A 19359-nucleotide genomic window follows, 5' to 3' on the forward strand; every position below is an offset into this window, starting at 1 on the left:
TCTGAGAGCAGCTGTTGCGGCGTCTGAACCACAGCATACCGAAAACGGAACACGCAGTGCCGGACGGAAGCTTATCTGTGCTGGGATTTCGCACGATGCCCAGAGATCCACCGCCGCAGAGCAAATTCTTGGGCGAGCGGATCACGGCGCGCGATACTCTTTCAGCATCTCCTAGCGGCTTGCCACCCCAGAGTTTAAGGGTGCCTATGACGGACGCTCTTATAACGGACGGACGGACGAGCGAACGCACGAACGAGCGAACGTGCGAACAATCGGGCGGACGGACGGACGGACGGACGGACGGACGGACGGACGGACGGACGGACGAACGAACGAACGAACGAACCAACGAACGAATGAACGAACGAATGAGCGACCGAGCGAGCGAACGAAACGAGGACGGACGGACGGGATGCATGGATGGATGCGGCGTCCCCTTTGAAAACGGGTGGTGAAAGTTGCTGCCTTTTCCAGCTTTTGCACTTTATTTTTTACCTGTATTATAAAATGGTCTTAAAATTCGCCATTTTTTTAAAAATACGTTTTGAGTTCTACACTTCTCACCTTATGTCACCTCTCTGCTTTTCAGCCAACAATCTTTCAATTGATTTTTGCTAACTTTAAACCGACATATTCGCATACCATTTTTACGCGTATCTGTAAACTTTAGGTCCTCAGGAAGAGTGACTGGGCTTGCATGACATCCGAACTGATACCATCACATTTAATAGGTGTTCAACTGTTTCTGCAGGTTTACCACACACAGCACATGGGCTTTCTTCTTCGCTAATTTTCTTTTTGTAACTACGCTTTCAACGTCATCCTGAGCTAGTTCCAAAGAGCAGGTCAATGCCTCTTGAGTTGTCATAGAATGATTCCTGGCTGATTTGCATTTTCGAGTGTGCATATATATATATATATATATATATATATATATATATATATATATATATATATATATATATATATATATATATAGTGGAAGCAGTTAGGGTTGCTCAACGGGCCAGTGAAAACTTGCACAGTGAAAAGGTCACAACTGGTTCGATTATCTAGGTTTATTCACCAACGGTTTCGGACGGTGGACCGTCCTTCATCAGGGTAAAGTCGAATGAATACACAGATGTGCGCATTTACGGTCCTAAATGCAGAGGGAGAGGAGGCACTTTCTCTCTCTTTCTCCATGTCGGCGTCCACTAAGGGGAAAGGAGAATGGATGCGAAACAAGTTAAAAAAAAGTTAGTTAAAATACATAGGTGAGAGACATGCAGCAGAGCTGGATTTTCGCCGAGAAGACTAAAGCAAGAAAGGTTTCCCTCTGCGGAAGCGAGAAGTTCTAGCACAAGGGGAAAATAACGAAAACACAGAAAACAAGAAAAGAACAAAAAAGAAAACACCAGAATACACTGAAACAAAACACAAAGGCGCACATAGCATGACCCGCTCCCCAGCGGTGCAGATGTTAAGAACTCTTGTAATGTAATTTACTGTCAGCTGTCAAGGCCGCATCATTACGCCTTGTTCAAGAGGCACCAGTGACCGTTACGAGGGCAGCGTGTCGCCTCAGCGGCGGAAAAGCGGTCGTCCAGACGCCGTGTCGAAACCCGATCCCGCAACTAGCCGCCGCAGAAAGCAACCACCGGCCGTTCGTCAGAGGGCGCCTGCGCCGCGCGTCCCACCGCTGACAATTCCTTCCGAGAAGGGAGCTAGGAGGACAAGGAGGAAAAAGGGAAACCGGCATGGAGTAAAGAAGAGGGGGGGGGGGCGCATGGTGAGCAGGATAAAAGGAAAACAAATGGAAAATAACAGAGGGAGCTTCTTTCTCAATTGGAAAGGTTTTTGAGGAAGGCAAAATTGCCCAAGTTCTCATTAATGCCGTGGGTTAATGTCCGAAATTTATGTATGAAATACGATTCCCTTTGTTCTCTTTGGCGGCCGGTTTGAAAACCCGACTGTAGGAGGATGACCCGGATGCTTTCAAATGAGTGCGCAAGGAACTTACGTCTGCGTGAGTATTTTGAAAACCGCGAAACGAACCGGGAAATCAACATAACAGGGACATCCGACAAGTCATGGACTCCAAACGAACACAGGGATAGACATTTGGATATGTACATCACTGCCGTTCAAAAGGATATCCTATCATCGTATTCAAAATCAAAACCAAGAGCGGTCAACAACAACCTCTCGTCCGAAGAACGCCAGGCCCTTAACTCTTTAAGTCAGCGGTCCGACATCATCATCAAGCCTGCGGACAAAGGTGGCGCGATCGTCGTTATGGACAAGACCGAATACTTAAAAGAAGGTTTCCGACAATTGGAAAATAAACAATTTTACACCCAACTCACCAGCGACCCCACAGAAGACTTCGAAGTAAAAATTAACAGTGAGTTAAAATCTCTCCTCCAAAAACAAAAGATATCCCAGGACATGTTTAAAGCAATGAAGCCGGTCAAACCAGTCCCTGGGCGGTTCTACCTCCTCCCGAAAATTCACAAACTAAACCGTCCCGGTCGTCCCATTGTCTCAAGTAATGGCACACTCACCGAAAAAGTTTCTGGCGTTCTCGACTTTTTACTCAAGGACATTATACCAACTATCCCCGCCTACGTTCAAGACACTAATCACTTCCTCAGAGTGGTGTCTAACATTGAAATTCCCGATGAGAGCTTATTGGTCACAATGGACGTGACGTCTTTATATACAAATATCCCGCACTCAGACGGCATACGCGCGGCGGTGGATGCATACCTGCGGACGGATCCTCCGGTTCACCTGGATGGGGAAACTCTCGCAACTATTCTGGGTTTAGTACTCAATTACAACCACTTTGAATTTGAGGGAAGGCACTTTCTTCAGGTGAACGGTACGGCGATGGGGACCAGGATGGCACCTGCCTATGCCAATATATTCATGGCGGATCTCGAAACACAATTTCTGGACACTCAACCTTCGAAGCCACTCCTGTACAAGCGTTTTCTGGACGATATCTTCCTCATCTGGCCTCACGATGAAGCTAGCCTATTAACATTTATAGGGAACTACAACAAATTTCACCCATCGATATCGTTCACCCACAGCATCTCCAAAACATCTATAAACTTCTTGGACGTGACAATACAGAAAAAGGGAAACGTACTTAAGACAACGCTCTACAGAAAGCCCACCGACCGCCCGCAGTATCTACATTTTAAGAGCAGCCACCCGGACCACTGCAAGACGAGCATACCTTACTCTCAGGCTCATAGATACCGACGGATATGCTCTGAGCTCGATGACTTTGACCGCCATGCTGAACAACTGAAGACAAATCTCTTACTGAAAAAATATCCCGCTTCCATCGTGGAAGACGCTATTCGGAAAGCTCGCGGTCTAGACAGAAATAAAATACTGAGTCCCCAAAACTTCCAGCAAGGTGAAAGGCAAACCAACCTCGTTCTCACACATTCATCAAACATGCCACGCGTGAACAAAATCCTCTCAAAACATTTTAACATTATCCAGCAAAGCAGTCACCTGTCCCGCATTTTTAAGCAGCCACCAAGAGCGGTATACCGGCGCAGCAAGAACCTCAAAGACATTTTAGTTAAATCCAGAACATCGCCCAATGCCAACCCAAACCCCGGGTGTCAACCCTGCCGAAAACCACGCTGTAAGGTTTGCTGTCACATGCTGACAACAGGAATTGCAAAAGGTACCTTCTCTGACTTTACTTTCACAATCAAAGAAACTCTAAATTGCGACAGTGCAAATGTGGTCTACATGCTTCACTGCAGCGTGTGCGGCATGCAGTACATCGGCCAGACAGAAACTCCGTTCAGGTTGCGATTCAACAACCACAAGGCCCACGTTCACACACTGCCAAACCTACCCTTTTCTAAGCACCTATGTCGCCACAGCACTCATTTGAAAGCATCCGGGTCATCCTCCTACAGTCGGGTTTTCAAACCGGCCGCCAAAGAGAACAAAGGGAATCGTATTTCATACATAAATTTCGGACATTAACCCACGGCATTAATGAGAACTTGGGCAATTTTGCCTTCCTCAAAAACCTTTCCAATTGAGAAAGAAGCTCCCGTCTGTTATTTTCCATTTGTTTTCCTTTTATCCTGCTCACCATGCGCCCCCCCCCCCTTCTTCTTTACTCCATGCCGGTTTCCCTTTTTCCTCCTTGTCCTCCAAGCTCCCTTCTCGGAAGGAATTGTCAGCGGTGGGACGCGCGGCGCAGGCGCCCTCTGACGAACGGCCGGTGGTTGCTTTCTGCGGCGGCTAGTTGCGGGATCGGGTTTCGACACGGCGTCTGGACGACCGGTTTTCCGCCGCTGAGGCGACACGCTGCCCTCGTAACGGTCACTGGTGCCTCTTGAACAAGGCGTAATGATGCGGCCTTGACAGCTGACAGTAAATTACATTACAAGAGTTCTTAACATCTGCACCGCTGGGGAGCGGGTCATGCTATGTGCGCCTTTGTGTTTTGTTTCAGTGTATTCTGGTGTTTTCTTTTTTGTTCTTTTCTTGTTTTCTGTGTTTTCGTTATTTTCCCCTTGTGCTAGAACTTCTCGCTTCCGCAGAGGGAAACCTTTCTTGCTTTAGTCTTCTCGGCGAAAATCCAGCTCTGCTGCATGTCTCTCACCTATGTATTTTAACTAACTTTTTTTAGCTTGTTTCGCATCCATTCTCCTTTCCCCTTAGTGGACGCCGACATGGAGAAAGAGAGAGAAAGTGCCTCCTCTCCCTCTGCATTTAGGACCGTAAATGCGCACATCTGTGTATTCATTCGACTTTACCCTGATGAAGGACGGTCCACCGTCCGAAACCGTTGGTGAATAAACCTAGATAATCGAACCAGTTGTGACCTTTTCACTATATATATATATATATATATATATATATATATATATATATATATATATATATATATATATATATATAAGTTGGGGAAGTCACATTGAAAAACGTAAAGAATTTATTTAACGTTTTGACCAGGGACTGGTCTTTGTCAAGAATGATCATACAGTGCATGGACGCGTCTTCTTATAGCATGGGACACAGAGTGCTTAAAAAGAAAAGAAATAAAGAAAAAAGGGCAAGGGGAGAGCGGAACACAGCACAGACACCTACCCCATGTTAGGGAGGAAAGGCGCCGCGTCGCTTACGCGTGCCCTCGCTCCACACACACGAGGTGTAAGAGGAAGGCCAGGCTGGGTTGGCACGCGGTTACTTAAAAAAAAAAGGTAGAGAGAAGGAATAACAAATAAAGAAGAAAACGTGGTGGGGCTTAACAAAAGAACTGAAGTGTACACCAATTGTGGGTGTCTGTACGCATCTGGCCGCGTTTGTGTGGCCCCGTGCGACTCCAAATGATGGCCCAAGGAGGTGGCACAGGCTGCGACTGCCCAGATGAGGTTGGCATACGGGGACCACATGAAAAGGCTTGCTTACAGGAAAGCAAAAAGGAAATAATGCACAGATACAACTGCAGAGCAATGGCCTATAGAAAAAGAAAAAAGAAAAAAAGAAGAAAAAACAGGAGACACGAACACACAAGACACACACGCAAATATGTCACTGCTGTAGCATCTTTGAGCAGAACATGTTCAGGAAACCATAGAAGCCCACGAAGTGACAGCGCCAGATTGTTAGAAAGTGCCCGAAGAATGCAATTGCATCCCAAGGACAAATGCTCACAACAACACGCCAATAATAGGATAGATACAGATGACAAGCGGAATCATAAAAGGGCAAAAATGATTGGAAATACAACACAAGTGCGAAAAAAAGGGTGTTAAAAAGCAAGTGTTACCTAAAATGCAGCGACCAGCAAAAACACAATAATAGTAATAGTAGGATGAATACACATGAGACACGAGCGTCACATAATTAGCGTTTAACCACAAGAAGAATTTTAATACCTCGACAGGAAGTTAAACAGTGAAACAAAGAAGAATGTATTATAAAAAAATCAACATAGTAGATTTAAGGAACACCCGTTTGATTGCAATATAATGCCCAAGAAAAACACAGAACAAAAGCATCGCAAGAAGATTTAGCCTGAAAGGCAGGACGGTTTGCCAGCGCTCTCAATAATGCCACCAGACAAAGTGTTAAACTTAAATATTAGGTATGATTCACAGGCTTCCCTGTAGTAATCTGTCTGGAAGCCAGATTGCAGAATGGTGGCCTTAAAGCTTTAAAATGGGTGGCCTTTTGTGGTTACGTGTCTTGAAAGCGGCAGATCTGGTAGTGATCGTATGTGTGCTCTGTGGTTATTTATTCTCAATCGGAAAGGAGTTTCTGTTTGTCCAGTGCACTGCGCACGGCACACACCGCATTTGAGAAGGTAGACAACGTTGCTGGTGTCACAGTTGAAGTGTCCTCGAATTTTTAATGAGAAAGATGACGCTGTGCTACGAACTTCTGTGACCGCACTGATCATCGGACAGAGCTTACAGCGCGGTTTATTGCAAGCGTTGCACCCTGAGACTTCACCATTGCCTAGTCTCGAGGAGGTTACAGCATTTTTGATATTTCTTGCCCTCCGGTGTACAACACGGGGTGGCTCGGGAAGGAGGCGCTTCATTTTGTCACTGTGAAGGAGAGATGCTTTTTGAGAATAGCATTAACATTCGGTGCTGATGGCGAACAGGATAATATCAGATTAGTTGAGAAGGTTGCCTGTGCAGGCTTGGTGGTATTTATGATTTTACGGCGGTCTTGTGCTGCGGCTTTTTTGAGGGCATCGTCGATGATGGGCTTCGGGAAGCGCTGTCGGACCAAATCCTTCAGGAGTGCCTCACAGCTTGAAACGAATTCCTCTTCACGGGAGCAGATGCGTTTAAATCTTAAAGCCTGGCTGTATGGTATTCCTTTTCTGCAATGTTTTACGTGGCTCCTCTCAAAATGCAAGCATTGGTGCTTGTCTGTGGGCTTTTTAAACACTGAGGTGACAAGCTGGTTTTTCGAGATCTGAAGTTGGACGTCCAGAAAGCTGATCATAGGTGTTGAGTAGGAGTGGGAAAAGGAGATGCTCTTGTTACATTTTTGAAGTTAGTGATAAATCTGAGTAGCTCTTCTTCACCACGGCACCATAAAAGAAATGTGTCATCTATAAATCGCTTATCACCTATAAAAGAGAGGCCTGAAGAGGCAGCTCTCAAGGAATTCAGTTTCGAGAACGCCCAGAATATAATGGCATAATTAGGACCTACTTTAGTGTGGTCGCCATCAAATTCAAAGTTATTCATTTCCAGCACCAAATGCAGCAGCGTTTCAAGAGTCGTGCCGTCGACTAGGCTTTCAACGAATTTCTGTAGGCGTTAACGGCTCCCTGATCCCATCCGAGTGGGGTATGTTGGAGTACAAGGACACAACAGCGAGGGTTACGAGTATGTTGTTTTCTGGAATGAACAGACCAATAATGTCAGAAAGAAAATGAGTTGTGTCTTTGACAAACAAGGGAAAATTTGGTGGTATTCCTCTGATTAAGCTGTCTACAAAACGGAAAATTATTTCTGAAGCAGTTCCTATTCCAGAAATAATTGGTTGCCCCGGATTATTTTCTTTATGTATTTTTAGCAAGAGATAGAATCTCCCGTGTTTGGGTGGCAACGGTAGCAAAGACTTGGCGATTTTTTCAGTTATTTTTTTACCCTTTACGAGGTCTTCGAGAGTGGTTTTGAGCACTTGTTTGAAATGCGAGGTTCGGTCCGAGGACACATGTTTGTAGAAAGATTCGTTGCTTAACTGCCGCTGTGCCTCATTCTTGTAGTCTACGGTATTCATCACAATTGCTCCACCTTTGTCTACAGGCTTTGTAACTATGTCGGAACGCGTGGCGAGGGATTTTAAAGCAATTTCTCCTTTGTGCGGAAGATTTTTTCGGCAATACGAGCGCCTTTTGTAATCCGACAGGATATCGTTTGCAGAGCTTTTATGTAGAGATCGAGATATTTATCTCCCTGTGGAGAAGGAGTCCAGTGCATAGTCGATGGAAGAGATATCCCAGCGTCTCTGCTCTCAGAGTTATTATCATAGTACTCTCGAAGTCTTAGGCGATGGGCAAAGTTATCCAAGTCTTTATAAAATTGGAGCTCATTTATGTTTCCGTTGGCGGGTCAAAAGCTCAGGCCTTTCGATAAGACACTATGCTCTTCGCTGGAGAGGTTTGCATCCGAAAGATTAACTATAGAAGCACTCCCGGATGTTTGCTTACCAACATAAGCATGTTCACGGTCAACAGAATCTTCGGGTATGTTAATTATTTCTGGACTCTCGGAAGTGAGAGAGAGAGAGAGATAAAACATTTATTATTTCATTGAAGTGTTCTACGAGTCAGGTAGGCGGACTCCTCAGTTCAGGACTCCGGTGGCTTGGGCGGATGCCTGGACCAGTCTGATGATGCGACACTGGTCCCCCAGACCATTGCTGCTCAGGGCCGCCTCCCACTGCTCGTATGATGTCTGTAATGTTTTTAGATGAGGTGGTTTTTGGGGATAATTTCAGGAAATGTGAAACAGCGTAGGCTTTTCGCAGCACCATGGACAGAAGGGGCGGTATTTGGGAGGTTCAATGAAGCTGCGCAAGTACAGGTTAGAGAAGGTATTCATTTGTATTCGCCTCCAAAATGTGGCTTCTTCTGTGGTGAGTTTAATATGGGCAGGAGGATATATTCTACGATCTAATCTAAGCATCTCCAGCCGTTCCGCATAGTTTGATGGTAGAGGGGTGAGGTACGGGCAAGGATCCGCTTGATTTGTTAGCTCACGAGCTAGATCGTTTGCCGCCTCGTTGCCTTCAAGACCTGAATGGCCCGGGGTCCAAGTAATGTTATGGGGGCGTTGAAGTGTAGGTGAGAGGCCCGACGCTATGAGTAGAGCCGCTGTCATTTTTAGGACTCTCCCTGTAATGTAATATTGACAGGCTCGCTTCAAGTCAGTTATTATGTGAGCTGATTTGTCCGCCAGATCACAATGCTTTATGGCAAGGGCGATGGCAGAGGCTTCCGCCGCGGCAGGATCCTCAGCCCGGAGTGAAACACTCGTCAGTATTTGAAAATTGTGGTCAAGGGCGACTGCAACAAAGATACTCGGTCCAGTGTACGCCGCCACGTCTACATAGACTGCTTTGTGATCTGACTCTAGACGCCGGCGTAGATGAGTGATCCTAGCCTCCCGTCTGCCTTTGTGGGTTTCTGAATGCATATGTTTTGGGATCGGAGCCACCGAGATTTGTCTTCTTATGTTTGCAGGTAGGGAAGTGTGTCGCCAGAGCTCTTGTAGATCTCGTGGTGTACCAATGCGCTGAATAATGGCTCTTCCGGCGGTGGTCTGTTGGAGTCGGGCTTTCTGCGATGCTAAGACCGCATCTCTGATCTCCTCAAAGGTGTTGTGGACTCCAAGCTTGATTAGACGTTCGGTCGAGGTGCTTAGAGGAAGGCCGAGAGCTGTTTTGTACGCGCTGCGAATGACAGTGTCGGCCTGCTTAAGTTCTTCCTTTGTGAGATGATGATACGGAAGGCCGTATGCTATTCTGCAGATAACTAAGGACTGTACAAGTCGAAGAGTGTCTTCCTCGCGCATGCCTTTTTTGTGGCGCGTTATACGACGAATCATACGTGTAATTTGGTGGGCGGTTGTTTTGAGAGTTTTTATGGTATGTCCAGCGCATAGGTTACTTTGAATCCAAAACCCGAGAATTCTAATGACCGAGACCTCTCGAATCGGTTGGCCTTCTACATATAGATCTATTGGTCCAGAGTTCTTGTAATTTTGACCGTGCACCCTGATTACTTCTGACTTCTCCGGTGCACAGCGAAGGCCACTACTAGCGGCAAATGTTTCGACAATCGATGCCGCTTCCTGTAGGGCTTGTTCCTTCTGTGCAAGGGATCCCTTAGTCGTCCAGATAGTTATATCGTCTCGGAAGGAAAAATAATACCATCACGCCTAAGTTTTTGTTTTTTTGGCAAATAATATGCTACTTTTTTCTGCTTCGAAGCCTTTCCAAGCCTTTCCAAGCCTTTCCTCATGGTCGGTAAGATAATTCCATTCAAAGAATTCTTTTTCCTGTTTCAGCAAGCTATGCAGGCAAGATTCATCAGGCTCTATTACAACGTCCAAAAGCTGCATAGATGCATCCCTCAAAATATCCTGCCATTTAGCCACGTGGCTGGGTGATAGTTCCGACACAGCTGGTTTCACCTAAATTTCTAAGCCCTTTGGGGCGACATTGTGTCTCTTATATGATGTTAAAGTACTAACATGGTGGTCATACCTTATTCTTTTCTCAATAATTTTTCGAAATTTTAAAAACGTTCTGGAAAGTTCAGATTTGCAGGGTTCACCTGGGAGCACACAATGACGTCAATCTGAAGCACCCTGGCGGGCAACGTTTCTACCTCGCAACGTCTCTGCTCTCCACATTTTTTTTTTCGAAGTAACCACGTGCCAACCCAGCCTGGCCTTCCTCTTACACCTCGTGTGTGTGCAGCGAGTGCACGCGTAAGCGACGCGGCCCCTTTCCTCCCTAACAAGGGGTAGGTGTCTGTGCTGTGTTCCGCTCTGTCCTTCCCCTTTTTTATTTATTTATTTTCTTTTTAAGCCCTCTGTGCTCATGCTATAAGAAGACGCGTCCATGCACTGTATGATCATTCTTGACAAAGACCAGTCCCTGGTCGAAACGTTGAATAAATTCTTTACGTTCTTTAATGTGACTTCCCCAACTTATATATATATATATATATATATATATATATATATATATATATATATATATATATATATATATATATATATATATATATATATATATATATATTTACATATACATATATATATATATATATATATATATATATATATATATATATATATATATATATATATAACGGTAAAGGAAATCAAGGACTAGTCATTGAAACCAAGGCGCATAGGGGGATGTGTAAATTTTTTATGTGCAGTGCTTATCAGTGCGATGATAATACTTAAATTAGTCTATCGCATAAAGAAAATTACTTATTAAGCAGCAGAAAAAAGAACCATGCCGCCGGTGGGATCCGAGCCCACGACCACTGAATATCGCGTCCGGTGCTCTACCAACAGAGCTACGGCGACAGCCGTCCAGTCTGCTACTCTCGCGCATATTTATGTTTATTGGGTGTAAGCGAACCTTGAGAGTGTTCACCAGCGCCACCCTCGTCCATAGCGGCGGACGTAGCACGTCCTATAATACCGCGAGTGTGACGTGGAACGTCATCTAACGGCGAGGGCGGAAACTGTGCGAGAGCCCTCTTATGCTACCTATGGCATCAAGACTGCCAGAACCGAGACCCTCGTTCAGCTATTAGCAGGCAAGGTAAAGGAAATGAGGGGCTCGTTTTGACAAACTTATGAAGGGAGCCAACAGTTATCGAAACCAAGGTGCATAGGGGCATGCGTAATTTTCTTTTTTATGTGTTGTGCTTATCAGTGGGATATTGTTATTTAGATTTATCTATCACTTAAAGAAAGTCACATGATCTTTCCACCAAACCACTAACGAGTGCACCTATCAAGTAGCCAGGAAGACCTGGAATCACCCCTAACTGTTAAAATACCGGGAGGAAGGGGAGGCGGGGGGGGGGGGGGGGAGGGGCTTTTTTGGCATGTGGTCGCGCCCTCGGCTGAAATGCTGGCGCCAAGGGGAGGTGATTGTTAAACCCTACAAGCCAACATGCCGAGCGTTTTCTTCAGAACCTGACGAGAAAAATGTTTCCCAGTGCGACAGCCGTACTATTAGGCGCTCTAGCTGGTAAGCGATTGTGTGAAACTCTCGTAGCTCCATGTGCTGTTTCTTTTATCTTGATGCCATGAAAGCACTCCTAACCCCTCCCCCCTCCCACCCTCTCGCCACATCTACTTCTTGGCCCCAGTACACCCCGAATATCCCGGCGCCGTACCTACCTTAAGCGCGTCAGTAAGCAAGAGAGCATGCGCGACGAATTACACTGTGGTCAAGAAGAGGCGCTTTATTTTTGGTATCGCTTTTCAGTAAATACCCACTGGGGAAAATATGCTACTGTGGTTGTCGTCACGTATAACCACGAGATAAGTAAAATTCGTCACGCGTGCTTCTTGACAGGCATGGCCTGGAGCTTACTTTTTTCTCTTTCTTGATGACAGCAGCGGGGATGAGAGCTTGCCTGCCGCGCGTCTTTCTGCTCAAAATGAGTTAAATCCTCTCCTCATGTCCCTCCACCTCTTACATTTCATTTCTGCATTCTGTCTGCTATCTTTATTTCCGCAGCCCCAGCTCGGGTGCTCCGTATCGATGGCAGATGCCGGGGCTGGCAGAAATCTTTTCCTTTATTTTTATTATTTTAATAAAACCACTTACTACAACTAGCCCGGACCAGTACCTAATAAGAGGTCTACTGCCTTGGCCAGCGACTATCCATGGAGTAAGGCGGCAAGCCAGCGTCTTTTGGAAACTGGAGCAGACAATTCCGCTGAAGCGAGAAAGGCACCCTGTGCTGCTCCGTCTCCCGTTAGTTAAGTTTGGCGTGAATAGTGGACTTGAAATGAAGCCGTAATCTAGAGTTGAATTTTTCAGGTTTTCTTTGTGAATCGGTCGCTTTTATTGTTTTTCCTTGACGCTTTGAAGAGAAGGAAAATCTAACGTATTTGTACACTTAGCAACTGAAAGTTGTTGCTATGTTGCCTTACTCAATTACAAGTTTCACTGAACCGTTTATTTTTAATTCTTTCCAGGAAAAACCAATAAAAACGACAGTTGTCTCGCTGAATAATCAGCAAGGTGTCGCATTATACTATCAATCAACGTCTATTCAACACTATTCAGAGGGAAACTCTGACCATGTGCACATTTATTTTGCGGAACAAGCCTTTAGCAAACGAGAAGATATGAACGTGTTGTTTCAGACATGTCTTCAGTTGTCCGCCCCGGAAGAGTGTGGCGACGGATCGTTTGGAAAAGAAATTTCTTATTACTGCTTGGAATTCTTTACATATGGCGGGGCAATAAGACAGTCATCCCAGTTAGTTGAACAAGCGGGTGTTAACAACGCAAAAAATAGTTATGTTCGGCAGATCATCCTCCGCGCTGCTGGCATACCTGAGAAACTTGGGATCTAGTAAATAGTTTTTACGTTAGAACAGCAAATGTAGCATATCCAACAGAATTCGTCAACCCTGATACTGTAAATTATGACTACGAAGGAGGCGCCAGTAACCGCAGGTTATTTTTCAGTGTAGCCACTGAGTGGGGTACGCAGCGGCCAGTCATACGTTTCGATCTGCGTGCATTCGCAGCGACTGCATCATGTAAAAAAAAAACACATTCAAAACTGGCAGAACATTGCTACCACGAGCGAAAAAACCATGTAGCGTCAATTTCCAGTTTATTCGCATCATTGCCTTCGCCACGCAACCGCACAAAAACGACGCCACATGCATAGCGCGCAGTATACGCGACCGGCGCGTGTGACCCAACATTCCGCAGCGAGGGGTGCTACAAAGGGTGTCCTCACCCTGAAAGCGGAGGCGAGGCGAGCGGGCATCGAGGCACCCTACACCCTCCCGACTCGCAGCTGTGGACGCGGCGGCATTCTTTGCTCGCGTTGCAACCAGGGAGACCCCGGTTGGCTCACTAGCCAGTATATTCTGGGCACTATACTAGAGCTTAGCGCTCTGGTCGTTCGCCTTAGGCACGGAGGAAGAATATTTAGGAGTGGAAACTCCGCTGTCGGCGGCGACCAGAAAAGATCAGAAGCCCGCGGGGCCACTATCATGCTGGCTGCGCCTGGCGGCCTGGAAAGAAATTGCCTTCGTTTCGGTTGCCAACGCAACCGGTCGAGCGTGTTGCTCCCGTTCGGCCGCGCGCGCCTGACTTTTATTGCAATTTAGGGCACTCTCGCGCGCTTCTTTACCGCTGGTAGCCCGAAGAACAATATGTGCTATGGTTCAACCATTTCAGCACAGTAAAAATTAAACGCGTTCTTTTCCATGACCGCTATAAGGTGATCTGTAGCTTCTGGTTGTACGCAGGGCTTTAGTTTGACACCCGCGCGATGAATTTGATTGGATGGGTATAAGAGCTGCTGGCATTCGTCGAAGGCAAACATGCCTTCACGTTGGTTGAGTATGTGACCACGCTAAGTTTCATCTGCTGGAGGAGAACGCGGGCGTCGTACGGCACAGCGTTTATGACTACACGTCTGCCGAGAAGGCAAAAAGCGGCAACAACTTCTCACCTTGCTCACTTTCTCCCTGCAACACTTGTAACCGCTTTTGCAATTTCGAACAAAACATCTGCGTCCCATCTTAGTCTATCAAATTCCGAAGGAGGCCGCACTGCGCGTACCAGCGCTGTTAGTATTACGGGCCTCGAACAGACACTGAGAACTGCTGCCGTTTGACTTAAAGGGGCCCCGAAACACATTTTCAGTGAATTTTTTTGCCTTTTGGTTGCATAGAAGGAATTATAGTAATGCTATTAGCATCGGTCGTACCACGTACACTGCGGATTTAATATTATAATTAGCTCTCAAAAACAAATTCGTGGCGCTGATGGTGTCACCATACAGCGGCGGTTTATAGCAGCGGATATGGCATCCCTTAGTGGGAGCTTCATGATTGGGCAAAGAGTAAATCTACTGCAAATTGCGTTTACAACTAGAGATTCGTTTTGTAAAGTTTTTCTGTTTTATATTACATTAACAAAAACCAACTTGTTTGCCCTAGATAAAAGCACTGTACATAAAGTAAAACAAAAATACACCACCAGTGGCTCTGGCTACTTTTTGCATCGAAGGACTTTGCGCCTCTCTGTAAACATCCTACGACTTAGCGATCATCACTTATGGCTACACTCTATGTATCTGAGAGCGGCTTTGCGGAATCTATCCGATCGAGTCATTGCACTCTATAGGCGTTCGTTTCGGTCCCAAGGAAAGATTCGTTTGTTTCATATTTAGCAGGCAGTGCGCATCGTCAGCTTGTGGAGGATTACCGGGCGGCGGCGCCAGATGGCGCCGCGTTCCCGTCAACAGCGCGCGCTCCTTTCTCGTCGTGACCAACCAGCGCGCTAGGAGTGACGAGCGATGGCAGGCGGTAAACATTAGCGGTCCGCGCTATGCTAAATGTGTCTGATATCTTGAGCAGGCTGTCACACCGTCGCAGTATCTCGCGCTCGAGTTCGGATCCATAAGTAAGGGAACGTCACTGCTCAGTGTTCCCTTCTGAGCCGTCGACGCGACGATGAAGCATCGCTGGGTCAGCTGGGCCTTCACATGGTTATTATAACCTTGCAAACGGCGCTGCCAGCCTTGGCATGAACGAGTTACAAAGAACAGGCAACCATGGAGTGCAAACTTCGGCCACGTGCTCAGATAGGCTGTTTTGATTGGTCGCACTATGTGTCGTCATTGGGAGAGTGAAATGAGAATGGGAAGCTGCGCGAAAATCGAGCTGAGGGGAACGTTTTGTTTGCTTGTATTTTGTACTTTCTTCATTGAATAACTCCCGTTCCTATGCATCGATTCTCGTAATTCTTTTTGAGTCAGCATCTTTGTGTCATAAAGAATCCATCTGAAGTGTAAGTGGCATCCGTTCAAGCAGTGTTTCGCAGCCCCTTTAATGGCGCAGAGATACAACGTCATGGCGTGCCCGCTGAAGCAAACATCCGTGTCGTCTGCTTTGAGCGCGCGCCGCCAGAGAGCGCGCCGGAGCCGCCTTCCCTAAAGTCAATGGAACTGGATAAGTACCGCATTCGTTTTCTCTCGCCGCGAGCAAGCATTCCTGGTTTATTCTCCGCGGTCACGTGCTCATTCCCCGCCATAAATGGTCCGCTCGCTTCTTTCTCGCGGCCGCCGACACACATGTCTATCGGACCAGTACGTAGCACTTGCTCTTATGGGCTGAGGTAAGCATGCAAAGCATTTCCAGTCGCATATTGACGCTTGTGCATTTGATGCCTGCATAAAGACATCCAAGAATGCCCGAGTGCTGCGCTTTTCGGTGCAGCAATCGGCGGGAAACGGGCGAAACGCTGTTTGTCATCCCTAGCGAAAAAAAAAGGACTCCAAGCGACGAGGTATATGGCTCCCCAGAATCCTGCGGGAGAAATTTGTTCGCATGTTTTTTTTCCCGACCGTATGCGTGATGCATACACCAGAAAAATTTCACGGGAGCACTTAAGTCTCCTTATGTGCGATAATGCGAAAGCATTTGTGCCTTCCTATGCGTTGTTTGTGATTCTTTTAAGCAGCCCAGAGATATATATATGTGAGACAGATACTGCGCCATTTCCTTTTCCCAAAAACCAATTATTATTATTATTATTATTAGCCCAGGCCAAATTTGGAGGTCACCAGCGCGTTTTCCGCAGCGCGCAGCGGGACAAATTTAGGAGTGGTCAGGGGAAACTTCGAGGTCACCATTGCGTCCGCGGAAGTGAAATGTGGTTGGACCACGATTTAGGTTCCAATCGGCCGAGGTCAATATTCGGGGGTGCGTGGGCCAAATTTGGGGTTGGTCCGGGACAAATTTGAAGGTCATCAACGTGTTCGCAGTAGTGAAATTAGATATCACATCAATTTTGGTTCAAATCTGCCAAGGTCAAATTTTAGGTGTGGGTTGGCCAAATTTGGAATGGTCCGGGCCATATTTGGAGGTTATCATCGTGTTCGCCGTAGTCGAATTAGGTTGGACATCGACTTTGGTGCAAATCGGTTCAAGTCAAATTTCGGTGGCGGAAGGCCAAATTTGGGAGTGGCTCGGGCCAAATTTGGAGGTCACCATTGTGTCCGCGGTAGTGAAGTTTCGTTCGGCACGGGTTTTGGCACATATCAGCCAAGATCATATTTTTCTCCTTACATGCCTCTAATTTACGAGTGACACATCCGGTCACACAGCCGCGGACATATTTACGTTGCGTGAGACTAGAAAAGCTTCCGCCATAATAATTACAGCCTCTTTCACCTAATTAGCTAGTGAACAAGGGTATGCTTCATTCATTGCTGCAAAAGCACGAACAATTCAGAAAACCTAATTTATTCTGTTTAAAATGCACAGCGCGCGGCCGTCGCTTCAGCGGCGCTGGACCAAATATGGCGGCGGGTCGGCGGCTTCGGCGAATGTTGCGGTACCTTTCCCTTTCCAGTGATTTTAGCCTGCTCGGGCGCTGCATTTTTTTTTTTTCGCTGCGGCTTCTACGACGCTCCGCATGGCGCGCCACTGCATACGGGCCCGTCGGCGCATACAATTGTGACCTTATGTGGTCGCCTGGGCTCGCCCGCGCTGCCGGGAGTTTCACCTCCTGAATAGTCTTGCTATGTGGCATTAGGCGAGGCTCATTAGAGACGGAACGCTATGCGCGTTGCCCAAGTCGGAACCCAGAGTCACCAGTGTTCGGCATTGCGTGTTCCGTATGCAGTCTCCTGCGATTCGAGTCGCGCAGCAGCTGTGCTCAAAAATCGCATTAACGAGAACCGTAATCGCCAGGTAATATTTTTGTCTCTAATTTTCTGGCGGTTCTAGAGACGCGTCCGGAACGGACGCTTGATTTCGATGCATATATGACGCTGGCCTGGTTGAAACGACACTGATTGGTTGGAGGGACATTCCTTTATTGAGACGAAAGCCTTTAATCTCTCATGCTGCGTCCATCCAACCGTCCGTCCGTTACGCTCTTAAACAATAGCCTCTGAGATCACTCGCGCACGCTAGCGCGGTGTTTGATCTAGGAAGCCATTGTTGATTCATTAATAGTTCACTGCGCATGAGCGAGGTGGTGCCACCGACACGCGCCCCGCGTCCTCGCCAGACTCCTCGCAGATGTCAGCCGTGTCCAGTGCCGCGCAATCTCCCTCCTAGCGCTCGCTTCAGCAGAGTCTCAGAATGCGGGCAAACGCAAGTACTTTAAGATCTTAACTACACATCAGTGACACAAGCAGCAACACCGCGCTAACGGCTTTCGCCTCACCGCGCTTTATGTCAACAGAGTGCCGCCCTGAATTCTTTCTTTCCACATTCCGAGCTATAAGTAGTCACGCGTTCACATGAGATCACCTTTTAATTGATGGTGCTAGACGCTGCCTTCTCAGCGACAGTAACTTCGAAGTCTAGGAGGAACATTATTACATGACATTTATTGAAAGCGTTCAAGTGAGCTTTATGTAACATTCATTCAGAAGAGGGCACGAGCACCAGATCTTTAAAAGTTTGCACAGCTGCCAATGTGTACACACTCTGCTTTACTCCACCTAGATAACACGTTCATCGTGTTATGGAACACATTGAAGAGCGTAATAATTGATTGCTGAAATGTATAGGCGATATTATAACCAGAAGTCATTTCGTATATCGCTGTTTCCTATTTTTAATATTAAAAAAAATAATGCCGTTTAGTAATGCCGACCACCAATGCAAAGAAGTGCAGATGATTGATTTCGATTAAGGAAACCGGCATCCTTCTACTTGAATGCTTAAAACAAAGCTTCAAAAATAGAAAAGGTACAAGCGAAACACAGAAATACAACCAGCACCGGATATGTTTGATTTCTAGCCGACGCACGTAGACAATGTGGCAAGCTTGAGCCGTATCAACTTGTAGCGAGCACACGCCATCGGTGTCCTCAATTTTCTCAAAGCTTCCCCGCCGCTGATAGATTTTGAGTTGCTGTCACCCTTGCATCGGATCTCCCTTTGTCAACAGCATCGTCTTGGATGGAAGCAGCAGTCGGCGAAACAATTCCTTCGACCACAATCAGCGCCACATCGACAAGGAAGAGCGCTATCTACAGAGACCATCATCAAATTAGCGCCAACCAACGAAAACCACGTGACCCGGAACAACCATACTTAAACGAGCGACACGATGGCTACGGGGAATTTGGAGTCGCAGCGCTTGCCGACATGAGGATACATCCCTTCTCTTCCTGCAGGTTAGGCGTAATCATGAATTCTGGTTTGTAGATTATTAACTGATTTGCAGGCTGGCTTAGCGAGAGACAAACGGGGTAAAGATAGGGACACAGGACGAGCGGTAACTTCCAGCTGAAAGAAACGTAAGCAGAATACGAGCTCGAGGAACTGAATGCGCATGCCCAGCAAACCACTAATTAAGGCGAGGGGGCAGGAGGATAGACAATCTAAACCAGGATAATTTGGGGCTAAACGACCAGATACAATTGCACGGAAAGAAACCGGAGGCGCCTCTTCCACCTTTAAGCAGCAAACCCCAAGAAATTATGCAGCATTTTAAAACCTAGATTCCTGTCGCAACAGAACAATAGACGCTTCTTTCACGCACTTATCGCTTCCTAACCTATGAATAAGTGACGCCTCCAGAAGCTCCCTTGCA

This window comes from Amblyomma americanum, chromosome 5, assembly GCF_052857255.1.
Source record: "Amblyomma americanum isolate KBUSLIRL-KWMA chromosome 5, ASM5285725v1, whole genome shotgun sequence".
In the NCBI taxonomy this organism is placed as follows: Eukaryota; Metazoa; Arthropoda; class Arachnida; order Ixodida; family Ixodidae; genus Amblyomma; species Amblyomma americanum.